At 34.0% G+C, this 14427-nt stretch overlaps 1 protein-coding gene across 13 annotated transcripts in view; it reads right to left on the reverse strand.

Annotated features, from left to right (window-relative positions):
- Positions 1 to 14427, reverse strand: part of LOC115879850 (rap guanine nucleotide exchange factor 2) — a 329414-nt gene that overhangs the window by 95843 nt on the left and 219144 nt on the right. Inside the window, exon 1 of one of the 13 annotated variants that reach the window (XM_030896858.1) lies at positions 6967 to 7148. The exons of the other annotated variants lie outside the window; for them this stretch is intronic. The gene's annotated coding sequence lies outside the window, so the exon portion shown is untranslated. Of the gene's footprint in view, positions 1 to 6966; positions 7149 to 14427 lie in introns of those variants that run through there. 13 annotated transcript variants of the gene reach the window in all.

Genomic DNA, 14427 nt, shown 5'->3' on the forward strand with positions numbered 1-14427 from the left:
ACACCCTCGTGTTTGACACTACATAAACCCAATCGATCGATAATTTGCTTTAGCGTCAGTACCAATCACTAATCCTAAAATCCTCTAGCGCAGTATTGCCAATTATATCACTGATAGTTAATTATATAATAAAAATCGAGGATAAAGTCTGTATACTGACAGTACTACCGGACTTCATAGCACTAAAGTGATATTGACGGCCTAACAGTTTGCAGTTATTTTAATGCTACCGAATGTTGTTGGTAATTTGAGATTTCTTCGATAGGGGATTTGCGTGGCAATAGAAATTGAATGCGTTACGTAATTACCAACAGGAATGTACACTAGCCGTAGCTCTATATAATTAGAATAGTTAAATGTACGTAAAGAATGTTAATAGCTTTATTGCTTTGTTTTGGCTTAGAATCATTCTGTAGGAAGATAATTTGGCTCAGAATAATATTGTCGGAAAAGAATATTTTCATAAATACGAGTAATATATTATGATTGTTACTTATCGAACAATATAAAAAAATTATTGTTCCATTTGATAAGAAATATGAATTTATTTGCGGAGAGGTAGAGAGAGAAAGAGAGAGGGGAAAGTAAAAATTCTAATTTTAATAAATAATATTTCTCTTGTTAGAGTATTTCTTTAGATTTTGCTATTGTTTCACTATTTCAATTAAACGAAAACAAATACTTAATATATACATAAGTTCGGTTCTACAGCATGATTCGCCTTCCGGTTCCTTGCTGCCATTGCCTTCTGTCTATCCAGTCATCGGCTTGTAAATTGCATAATGATATTGCCTTTGCTACCCCCTTTAACCTGTCCTCGTTTTCGTTTTCCAGTTGGGGTCCATTACATGACATTCTTTGGTAGCCTTTCTTCTCCCATTCTGTTTACCTGCCCATACCAGATTAATTGTTTCTTTTTATTTCTTCTACGATGATCATCTCTTATTCCTCTTATTTCTTCATTTCGCACTTTTTCCAATTTTGATTTTCTTGCCGATCTTCTGAGGAAGTCCATTTCAGTTGCTAAAAATTTCCCCTCCATGGACTTGCTTATCTGCCACACTTCAGCGCCATATGTAAGTGTGCTCTTAACTATCGTGTCATATATGCGAGTTTTTGATGAGATGTTTATATTTTTTTGCCAGAGAATGGAATTTAGTGCCACTGCAATGCTTCTATCAAAGAGCTCTGTCAAAGATCGAGAAGATTTTTGATATCGTATTTTACACTTTGATCTTGAAATCTACGCTATCGAAAGATGCGTAAAACTAATCTCAGATAGGAACTATCGGAAACAAGAAATACCCATCTTATCCGATATTCAAGCAGCCTTAAGAACTATCAATTCAGTAACCATCAATTCGAAGTTGGTCAAGGAATACCTAGAGAAGCTGAACAAATGAAGAAGTGGCTGCAATAACCAGGCAGCTCCATTTTAATAAATCTGTGGGAAATCGAAAAAGAGCTGCTCGGTTCTTGCTGCAAAGAGTAAGGCAGCTACAACTAACGTCGCCATTTATGTATTGCTATATTGAGAGAACTGATTGTTGCAAGAAACAATCGGCCAATTTTTTTAAAGAGTAATTCATTAAAAATCTCATTTTCGAAAAAAGTGGAGCTGCCTGGTTATTGCAGCCACCCCTTCAAATGTTGTGCTTTCCAAATGAAAACCAACTTAAAGCAGAACTCAAGAACCTGGAAGACTCGTATCCTGGAGTGGGGATCTTCCAACGGTCTAGGATACTAAACGAAATTTCTCAGGACCAAGAAAAATCCTTGATTTCAGTAAAAACAATCTTCGGAATGTCACGGTGTTTTTAACAGGACAGAAGATTGAAGCTAAGAAACAACGGCAAAGGCTGATTCTGTGGGGAAAATGGGAAAACACCAGAATATCTCATCACTGAGTGCACCGCGACAACCATTCGTGATTCGTGCTATAAACTTTGGTACGACTGATATCGGAGATGAAGAACTAACATCTTTTTTAGTGAACGAAGAACTAATATCTTTTTTAGTGAAACCGTTCTGAGACTCTGAACACTGACTGTTGTCAAAGTCTATAGACTGTATAATGAGTTATAACTCAAGAAAGGGGAACAAAATAGATCTATAAGGTAGTGAAAATTAACTACCCACTACCCCCTCCTATACAATCTACAGGTATTTAATGTAAATATCACAACGTTCCAAAGGAGAAATATACAGTTCTAACATACGTAGATTTTGCATTCTTATTTAAAACCCTACTGCAAAAAGATATACCTACTCTTTTTTCCTGTTCATGTGTATTTACTACAAATATTGTTTTTGAATGTTTTAACCCACTCAGCACTTATAAAAAATCAAAATTATCAGTATTAATATAAAGTGTTTTTAAAATGTTATTAAATTATACTTTTTGATTAAGTAAAACAAATTTCGTTTTGCCTTATTTATAAAGTAGAGAATACGCAGCCAAAAAAAATATACAAAACGTTCATACCGAAATCGTATTACATCAAAAGTTACTCGTTTATCACTAACATTTTATCACAACGAAGCTTTTATTTAACTTCTCATAAGCCCACCGGCGCGGCGCGGGAAACAAAGAAAAACAAAACAAGGATTTGTGCCGTACAACTTTTATACAAAACTCTAGGTATAACTATAAACTTTCTAGGTACTTTTTAGACTCCCTGTTCCAAGTTTTAAAATTGTATTGTTTTCAAAATATAAAAAAAACTTTCCAGATATACAGCTAAAGTTTTCTTTTTTCTTTTTGAAAAGTTTTATCAGTAACTTATTTGCAATACATATTTGTTTTTCTCTTTCAATATGTACAGGGTTTTGCACAAATATTTACTGCCATACCTGCAAGCCTGCCTAATGGACTTAGCAAAAAACTTTTTTTTTAATTGTAGTTGTGGAGTTGTTTCACCTGAACCGTTAAAAAGTGAAATAAAAATAAACAAGATGATCAAAAAGAATTTCATCATATAGTTTGTCAATATTTTTGCTTTAACGTGTTTTGAACTATTTTGGTTTAGTCAATGCAAAATTCAACCGACATAAATGATGTAAAAATGACACTTTTTGTGACGAGGCAAAAGTCATTTTTACTCCGAATAGAACATGCTATTTTTTTTAAACGCCACAACGCTTTACTTTTACGCCTAGGCGTTAAAATGACTTTTTTATATTGCCAATCACGTCGAAAAAATTAATACTTTTGTGACGTTTGAAAAAAAGTGTATTATTTAGTATACCTACGATTTCCAAAGCACTCTAAGTATTTTGTGTGATAGCGATTGCATTGATTAAACCAAAATAATTAAAAAACGTATCAGGCAAATATAGACAAACTTATATTTGAAATAGGAAGAAAAAGACCTTTCAAAAAAAAACGTAAAATATACAAAGTGTTCCATTAAAAAACTGAGTTTCTCTGAAAACCCTGTACATACATCAAAACACAGTAAAAAAGCTGTGATAAAAAAAGTGATATTATTGAATATAATGTTAAAAATACACAATTTTTAATTTTATGTATTCTCTTATTCTTATTGCTACAGTAAGAATATTTATTAACCTACTTTAAAACAATGATAAATATAATCTCCGTCATTTCTAGTAAAAATACCTAATTACTTGTAATTATGAATTATCAAGTTTGTCTCTAAAAAAAGACGCGTCTAGCGACATATCACTATATGGAACTAATTAATTTAATAATCAAAAGACACGGAAAAATCTTGCCGGAGCACGTCTCGCCATAGGTATTTCAGACGACTGATGAGAAAGCCAGAATATAAGTGAGCACCACCATCCAAAATTTCCTATAAGTATACCGGGTGAGTCTCAAAAGTGGCTCACCCCCTATAACTTTTTTATTTTTTCAGATAAAACAACGATATTTGGTATGTTAGTGTTTGACATAAATTGGGATTGATTGACGTATTCAATTGTTTTCGGTCACTTCCGGTTTCACCGGAAATGTCTACAACTTTTGATTTTTTAATGGCACCCTACGTATTTTTTTTCTTTATTCGATAGAAAATGGCACTCTGACCGAAAACAATTGAATACGTCAATCAATCCCAATTTCTGTCACATACTAACATACCAAATCTCGTTGTTTTATCTGAAAACTCGGTATATTGGTACTAATTATACATATTTTTAATAGTAACAGCTGTACAAAATTGTTCCCATAATTCAGTGTTTCTTTACTTCCAAATCAACCGTTAATGTTTATGGCGATGAAGATAGTATTGGTTATTCTTGTGGTATTGGCTCTCGAACGAACGATGAAAATACTAATATACAAAAAAAAAACACAGGATGTTGGTCTCTGAAATAGTTTAATTTGGATTTATTAGAATTTTCTTCTTTTTATTTTTGCTTTGATTATTAAACTAAGAATATTTACTAAGTTAGGTACTTTAAAAAATTCTGTAAAAATCATTTTATGAGATTAAATATAATTATTGATAATTATAACTTTTGGCACCAACATTAGGACTAACGGTAATAACTCCAGAAACGACACAATCAATATATCAACTATTTACCACTTATTTCCACTTCTTTATGGTGTCCGAAAAATTGTATAGCACAGCTCTAAAAACACTAGACTCGCCGTTGTTGTGAGATATTCCAGAGGACCAATAAAAGAGCAAAAATGTGAGTGAAAACCAGCTAAAACTTCCAATCAGCATGCTCTTGAAAAATTGTTGAAAATACACACACCGGAAAAATCTAGTGATATCATTTTATTAAAGTTAAATATAAATGTTTTGAATAAACAACCACATATTTGTAGGCCGATTCTTTCTATACTTCGATTGAAACGAAGTAGTCACACTAGTTATTTCTAAATTTGGGATATTTGCAGAAGTGTTTGTGCATTTTTGTCAAATATATAAAAAAGCACCTAGCATCAATTGTTCGAATTTAACCTGTAATGGCTATGTTATTATGATAACTGGCCAGAATTCATTCAAATAACTCTGTTTAGTATTAAACGACATTATGGAGCGTAGACATCTTAACAGAGATGAAATGCTAAGGGCCATGGGTATGCTCGAAGCTGGAATGCGCCAAATCGACGTAGCTAGAGCATTAAATACAACGCAAAGTGTAATATCGCGATTAAGTGCACGCTACCGTGAAAGTGGTGATGTTGCTGAAAGGCACACAGGGCGACATCGCATTACTACCCCTCAGCAAGATCATTTTTTACAATTAAATGCTCGACGCCGACCGACTCTTACAGCACCAGAGCTTAGTTTAATTCTCCAGGAAACACATAATGTAACCGTTAGTCCTGACACTGTTCGCAATAGATTAAGAGAGATCAACTTAAGAAGCAGACGCCCCTGGAGAGCTCAACCCTTAACGAGAGGAAATCGAGAGGTACGATATTTGTGGGCTCAAGATCATGTTCAGTGGTCGAATGAACAATGGGCTAATGTTCTCTTCACGGATGAGTCACGCTTTGGAATTCATCCGGATTCGAGAAGGCTTAGGGTATGGAGAGAACCGGGAAATCTTATTCGGTTGGATCATGTTCAGGAAGTGCACCCTTATCAAGGTGGAACAGTTATGGTCTGGGGAGGAGTCCAGTTAGGCGGAAAAACCGATCTCGTTTTTCTTGAAAGGTTTCTAACAGGAATCACATATCGTGATTTAATTCTTGAGCCTGTCGTGTTACCATATGCCAATGATTTTGGGAGAAACTTCATTCTCATGCATGACAATGCACGGCCTCATACAGCCAGAGTGGTGAGTTTATCAATGCTCATCAATTAAACATCTTACCCTGGCCGGCACAATCTCCTGACCTCAACCCCATCGAGCACGTATGGGACGCGGTCCAAAGAAGAATTTTGAGAATGGGTATGCCTCGTGAAACTCGTAGGGATCTGGTTCGGGCCGTGAATGCAGCGTGGCAGGCTGTACCTCAAGAAGAGATCGACAACCTGATCAGGAGCATGAAGAGATAATGTAGGGCTGTAATGAACAGTAGAAGAGGCCATACCCTTTATTAAGTAAAAATGGTTTTATCTTTTTTTTAATTCACAGTTTAGAATAAAAAAAAATGTGTGCATTTTTTTGAGTTCAATAAAAATCAAGGTAAATTTGAAAAATTCGGAAAATTTCGCATTTTTATTTCCAATACGTCCTGTAAACTATTTGTTTATTTTAATTTTATTATATCAGAAATGCAAATAATAAAATTACTGACGATGGCTGGATAAAATTGTAATATCCCTAGACTTTTCCGGTGTGTAGATGCATCCAAAAAAAACGGAATTAATTATGGATATCTAATAAATTATTTGTTATTTCATGATATTGTTTCTTTATGGACTGAGATTATTAAACTAAGTCTTTTTACCAAGTTACTTTTAAAAACATACTGTATTTTCTTCCCCTATCATTTCTATGAGATTAAATGTAATTACATATAATTATAAATTATTAACTTTTGGCATCAATAGTACGACTAGCGGTAACAACCTCCATCACTTATTTCCACTTTACTATCTCCTCCTGCTTCAAAGAGTAGTACCACAAGTCCCTAACAACAAAAGACGCGTCTGGTGACGTATCACGATCAATACTAGTTAATCAATTAGTAATAATAAGACAGAAAAAATTGGCTGAAGTATGTCTCGTCGTTGTGAGATTTTTCAAATAACTGACAAAAGATCAAGAATGTTAATAGTACCAACCAAACCTTTCAATAAGTACCTTTAGAAAAGAAATATTGAAAATAGCAGTATCCCAAAAAAATGCAGCAAAATGAATTGGAACTTAATGGCATTTTTTCTTTTTCCTTTGACTATTAAACTAGGAATGTTTATCAAGTTATTTTTTAAAAACACTGTATTATCTATCATTTTTATGAGAATAAATGTAATAACACATAATTATAAATTATCAACTTTTGGCATCAACAATACGGCTAGCGGTAACAACCTCCAATACAACACAATCAATCTCAAAAGTCTTCTGTCACTTATTTCCACTTTACTATCTGCTCCCGCTCCAAAGAGTAGTACCACAAGTCTCTAACAACAAAAGACGCGTCTGGCGACGTATCACGATCGAACTAATTAATAATAATAAAAGACGGAAAAATCTAGCTGGAATATGTCTCGCCGTTGTGAGATATTCCAGAGGACTGATAAGGGAGATGCCAGCAAGCGGGAGGCTGCCGTCGTCGTCGCGTCGGTACTACGGATGCACATGGCGTCGGACTGGTACGAAAATAAAACGGGCGTGGATTACCGCCGGTGGTGTTTTTTCAGAAAAGTTAATGCGGTGAACTACAATGTTATACAAGACAACGTAACACCGAGTTGTCTTTCAAATATGTCAAGCGATGGAGATGAATTAATGGTTTCTTTCCAGATTTGTGACTATTTTTTTAATTATTTTTATATGCATACCCATTTTAGGATTTACTTAAGCGCGGCAGAATAAAGGTTGATTTCCACTATACCTTCCATATCAGCTCCCTTCCGTTTCCCTTCCTTTTACATAAAATATTATATCATGTAAACGAATAGGACAATGCGCTAGGGGTGGGAATTCTAGTCCCTTGGGAGGAACTAGTTCCTTAGTTCTAGTTCCTCCAGAGGAATAGTTCCTTGAATTAGGTCTTTAGTTCACAATAGTTCCCGACTAACATTGACACCCCCCTTGCTTGCTAATACGTTTCGTTGTCAGTCAGAACTATTCACAGTATGATCTGTATAATTTTGTATGCTAAAAACATATAGGTAAGTTTTATTGCAGATAAAAAAAACTCAAATCAGAATTTAAAAAACTATATCACAAATCAATTGGAGCAAATATTACAAAAATTTTACGAAAAAATGCATTTTTCCTCACTTCAAGCTTTTTGTTTTTGTCTAAAAATTCAGAATATCTACTTCGTTTTATAAGATATTTCTTAATTTTAGGGACCTAAAGTGAAACATTCCCATAAAATATTTAAAAAACAAACTAAAGATCAAAAACAGTACCCACGACAATTTTCTGTGGCAATTACGCCGCGCCGGCTATGGCAATAGTTAAGGCAGAATCCATCGTCGTCGCCTTGTATTATATCTCGGATCTGCCGACTGAATAGATTCCCGTGAACTAGTCTTCCCGTGAATAGTTCCTCTATGTCCGGATCCGATAACATACGGCTAGCACTCCCCACGCCTGCCTAGCATCAATCGCGCTGGCTGATCCATACGTAAACTAGTCTTTTATTTAGTTCCCCTAGTTCCTTTAGGTCCGGATCCGATAACATACGGCATACGGCTGGCACTCCCCACTCCTGCCTAGCATCGATCGCGCTGGCCCGATCCGTTCGTACGTAAACTAGTCTTTTATTTAGTTTAGTTCCTCTAGGTCCGGATCCGATAACGTACGGCTGGCACTCCCCACTCCTGCCTACCATCGGGCTACGCGCGCTAGCCGATCCGTCGCCGCCGCATATTATTCTATATCGGTCACAGTCTCGATCCCGGAACAGGTCCTGAGGAACTAGTTCTTTGAGAAACCAGGAACTAGTTCCTTTCATTCCGGGGTCGGAATAGTTCATTCGAACTAGTTAGGAACCAAAGACGTGTCGCAAGTGGGGTATCGCTATCTTGAGGTTAGAAGTGAGGGGTGGCACCTAGGGGTGGGTCGGGGTAGTTTGAAAAAACCTCATTTAGCTGGGTCCCAATTTGTAACTTATGCTGAAAAAATCACCTTTTTCACTAATGTCCACCTAATTGTTCGTGTAAGGGTAGTTTTTCCATTTCACCCTAAAAACTTTATGATCATCATTTAGCATTTTTCATGAGCTTTCCAAAAAGACGCCACAAGTGGGGTGTTGCCATTTAAGATTTTCAAGTGAGTAGGGGTGCCTCCTAAGGAGTAGGTCGGGGTGGTTCAAAAAATACGACATATGTATTCCCTCTCGATATTATAGAAACGGTATTTTTTTTATATCTTTTTTGGTTTAAAAATTATAGCCATTGTAAGTTTTCAGTGGCCCACCCTGTATACATATTCTAAGTATGAAAAATGGTGCACCGCAAAAAAAGTACAACTATGGAAATGAAAAGATACTCAACATATTTTTCCAATTTAGTGCAAAATAAATGTTTTACAAAATATTTTTTTCTCTTTGGTAGTCATCTAAACAAGAAGTGCGGTAATGAAAATACGTGAGTTAAGAAGCTCTTAACTCACTCAAAATGCGTGAGTTAAGAGCTTCTTAACTCACAGACGTAGATAAAATAACTTAACTTATCCGAACTTATTCAAATTATTGTAATCGATTGAAAATACTTACTTCGCATCTTAATTCGTGTCGAGTTAACAAACGACCAGCAACAAACGACGTCTTAACAATCAGATGGCTCTGATATAAGTCGATAAAATACTAGAACGCGGAGGCAACGAGAAGCGCGGAACATTACCCAAAACCGATTTTTTACCTTTGATTGCGTAAAGAGAACACTCGCTATCGCCAGGTAGAGTAGGTTTGTGTGCGTTGCCCTTTTGGAATCGAAAGGTCAAAGGTTGTTTTGCAGTTTTACCATAACTATGGCAACGAGGTCCCGGATCATCATCTTTTCAGTTCATTTCGAAATAGATAATCGCTACTTTGCTCTGGGCGGTTTCACGAAACCGCTTAATTATCGGAAAATTAGCACTTAATAGCTCAATAAAAGACATTAGCTAGAGCCTATTTATTATTTGATAATTATTGATCAATGAAAAATGAACCAATTACTGTAGAGATAGATTTACAAGTGTGTGACTTTTGATAATAAATGAATATTTAGAGCCTTCAACGTCTTCAACAGTTGAAATTATTCGTAATGAAATAATGTATGAAAATTTATAGGAATATTTTTCTTTAAATTCTAGTGCCACCTGATACCTGATAAGTGGCCGAAGATACCGACGATGACTATGGATACTTGTCATAATAATATACAGGGTGACTCGATATTTGGAAAAAATTGCATCCTTATCAACGTTGTAGTTCATTCTATTTGCAAACAATGTTACATTTCTAAAATAAAATCCTATATAGGTTTTTCGCCACTGCAAGAAAATTTACAAAGTAAAATAGTTATTTTATGTAAACACTTATGCTAATCGTTAGTTATGTTAATCACAAACGGAAACTATACTTGTCAGAAGTTAGGTTTAAAGATATACAAATTTGCATAACGAACAAAAAAATGCTTAACGTTTCGGAAAGTTTGTCTCTTTCCGTCGTCGGAAGCAAAAAAAATACAGAGAATAAAGAAAAAACTATTTAAAAATATTTAAATTCAACTATTCGAGAACACTTGAGTTTTTTTAAAACAGATACGTCAACAAAAACCGTTGACGTTCTGTTAAAATGACATTATATCAAGTTAAACTTCAAAATTAACAATTACTACCTGATAACAATTACTTAATAAGGTAAAACCAAAAAGCCCCAAACTTTCTGTATGATTATTTTTAATTTTTACGTATGTTATGTTTATTTATGTTATGTTCTCTAAAATCAAAAAAGCGATTGCCATACATTACTAACATCTACAGATGCATGAGCAATACATTTTTATTTTTATTAGATTGTACTAAAAAAGCTCTTAGCTTTTATTTTTCTTTTAGAGGCTATCGCTTCTTTCATTATAATTTTGGCGTTATTAAAATTTATTCTGTGCCCTGTGTCCCATGAATGCTGACAAATCTTAGATTTGTGAAAATCACCTTTTCTTAAATAATCTCTTTATGTTCTTTAATTCAAACATTTAAGGGTCTAGATGTTTCACCAATGTAAAATTTATCGCATTGACATGGTATTTGGTATATTACATTTTTTGTTTGTTGTTATTCATTGGTTTATTTTTGTTTATTTTTTTTATTTTATTTATTTTTTATTATTATTTGCAGTGGCGAAAAATCCATATAGGGTTTTTTTTTGGAGAGATGAATCCGCCACATAGGTATAGACATTTTTTATTTCTAAAGTGGTTTCATAAACACTCCATGACCATATACCATAAACATAAAGTTGTAGTTTTTTAAATAAAATGTACTTCCCGGCACAACATTCCTCCACCCTTAAAATTTGACTAAGTTTGATTAGGTACTTTTTATTTTGTAATCCGATTATGATTGTTAGTACGTTGATATTAGCATATTTAGAGAAAAAAATTATAAAGTTTTGATATGTTGAGGTTATACGTACTAAAAGGAGACTTTTTAAAATCAAAAAAGTTCCTAACTGTAAAGTGTGAGCTTCACCCCCAATACGCACTGCGGTGGTTTTTCTCGAAAACCATTAGTTGCACAGAAAATTTTATTCTTGTCAAAAATATTCCTTATAAAATTTGCTACAAAAAAGGTTCTATTCATTATTTATATTTATCCAATGCATTTCGAGCAATAACTGAAAATAAAAAATACAGGTCGCCTTTCAAATTATAGACTCCCAAGGTATTTTAACGTGCTAAATATACACGCAACAGATATAATACTGTATAATATAAACAAAAGCATTGCCTATTCCACTAAACTAACATTCATACTTTCATCTACACATTGTCATCGTCTATAGTTTCTAGAATGTGCTCAGTATTCGAACAACTTTGCCCACGACAGGTTCCGCATATAGTTGTACATTTCATGCCGGCTTTAATGCAACTGCATCTTTTTACACAATCTTGTTTGCTGATGTTCAAATTATTCGTACTGCCATCAAAATATCTGAGAAAAATGAAAAAGTTCTAGTCGTTGGACAAGATGTCGATCTTGTTTTATTAGCAGCACTTTCCCCCGATGAAAAAGACGTTCTTTTTCTGAAAGAAGCCATAGGTAATGTGAAACAACAAATGTATAGTTCGAGAGACTTGCAATCATCCAGTATTATACGTAATTTAAAAAAATCAATTTTATTTATTCACACTATTAGCGGGTGTGACACAACATCAGGATTTTTTGGAAAAGGAAAACAACACGTACAAATTTTTAATAAAGAAAAAGACCTTGATAGTATCGTCGATATTTTTAACAACGCAAAGTCAACACCTGAAGAAATTGAAAAAGCTGGAGAGACGTTTATACTGAAACTATACAAACTTCAATCATCTGAAGGGAGACTTGGTGAGCAAAGATGCGCTTGTTTCAATAAGTTAGTTGGTCAAGTAAACAGCACGGTACTTTTATCAAAATTGCCTCCCATATCCGCTGCAGGTAGGCAACATTCTCGGAGAACATATCTTCAAGTACAAATATGGCAAGAACAACCTATAAAACCCGACCAGTGGGGCTGGAAGGAAATCAACAACACCCTGTCACCTTTATATACAACAGAATCGCCCGCCCCTGCTTCGATTATGTCATTAATAACGTGCAACTGCAAACAAGATTGTGTAAAAAGATGCAGTTGCAGTAAAGCCGGCATGAAATGTACAACTATGTGCGGAACCTGTCGTGCAAAGTTGTTCGAATACTGAGCACATTCTAGAAACTATAGACGATGACAATATGTAGATGAAACTATGAATGTTAGTTTAGAAACATAAAACATAAAGCTTAAAAGACAATTAAAATTAATAAAATATCCTAGCAGTAATCAGTTGTATCCATAGAGAAAGCCTATTTAAACAATAAACTTTTGATTTCTAACCACATTTTTTCTTGACGGATGATAATCAAAGGCCAAAATGACATTCCTCGCAAATTTTGAAGTATAATTAGTGGAAAAGTCAAAAGTTTGTTAACTTTTTCCAAAGAATATACCTAGCTAGAAAAAGAATGGACTCTGCCATACTGAAAAATGGCCCTACAGAAGTGGCGCCATCTATTGAGTAGGGCTTGTCTTAAATGGATCGAAGCGCGGGCTTTTTAAATGAGCGTTTTTGTTGAATTTTACTCTAAAATAATTAAATTTGATTATTAAATCTTATTTTTTACACAAATTCAACAATACTAATAACAAGTATTGTTGTGATGTGTAAAAAATAAGATTTAACAGTATAATTTATACAATTATTAAATAAAATTAAAGCCAAACATGTGAAATATTATTTATTATTTAAAGTTCTTATTTATAAGTCAAATATTTAAGCATCGTTTATTACCAACGTAATACGCCCAAAGTTTTGTAAATGGAGTAAATATAAATAGGTACTTAAATGATGGCAAATATAAAAGACTTACATTATATTTTTAGGGCCACAAACAAAAGGAATTGTCTAATTAAAACACATATAACAAATTATAGTTTGAAAAACGTTTTGATAATCATTTATTTGATAATATTATGATTGGCGCTGACAATGACAATATTTTTTGAGAATTTGACAATAATATGACAATGGCCGTTGGAAACTATGGAAACTACAAAAAAATTTCTGATTTAACGCCATCTGGCAATAACTAGTAGCAACTTCTTAACCTAAAAATTAATTGCACTACCACCTAGTGGCTAGGGCTGGAACTATTTTATTTGAGATTTCCGTGGAAACGGTGGAACCGGTTTTGCTATTTCACTTTCCCGCCCCTGACTTTTTCCACTAATCGAAAATTCCTACCACTAACTTTGACGTTTTGAATGCTTACATTCAAATCAGAGAAACAAACTTCTACGCTAATTGAAACTACTAATTTATTCCACTAATTACGAGATTCTGAATGAAGCATCAGTCAAAATTTTAGGATGGCGGAATTTTGTGTCGGGGAGTTTATGTTTTTTTCGTCAAAAAATTCCTATTCAAAATATAAATAATCTACACATTTTTAGAGATCTCTTGGAAGTAGTACCTAGAGACCCTAGATGCAACATTTTTCATAAACGCCTATTGGTACGGTATTTCAAATGTTGATTTTTAATTTAGAAAAATCCGACAATACCGCATAATAGAAGAAATGTATCAACCCATGTTTTATCTCTTTTTAATACATTTGATTTTCCATTAAGATGTCTACATCACTGTCTCAGGTCATAAGAGCGTAAAAAAAAGGTCAAAATTTTGACTTTTTTTTACGCTCTTATGACGTATTTAGCGTAAAAAAAGGTCAAAATTTTGACTTTTTTTTACGCTCAACACACGATACACAGAATTTAATTTTTTAATTTAAATGTAGATATATCTGCATGGGCTCTTCAGATTGTTAGTTTCTGTTATCAGTTACTGCACTTTTCTCAATTATGAATTTCGGCAAATAAAATGATTCAAAATATTTAATTAGTACTTTCATATAAATAGTTTTTGTTATCTGCATTATTTAAGATGGGAATTCGTGGAAAATCTAATGATTAACTGCGAAATGTGATTCAGGCTTAGTCAGAAATCCGATCGAGCGGATCCGCGATTACGGTTGTCGTTCGAAGTCATTGAACGGAAATAAGTCAACAAAGGTTATCTACTTGTAGGATTA

The sequence above is a fragment of the Sitophilus oryzae genome, unplaced genomic scaffold, assembly GCF_002938485.1.
Source record: "Sitophilus oryzae breed Bouriz unplaced genomic scaffold, Soryzae_2.0 scaffold_158_pilon_pilon, whole genome shotgun sequence".
Taxonomy (NCBI): Eukaryota; Metazoa; Arthropoda; class Insecta; order Coleoptera; family Curculionidae; genus Sitophilus; species Sitophilus oryzae.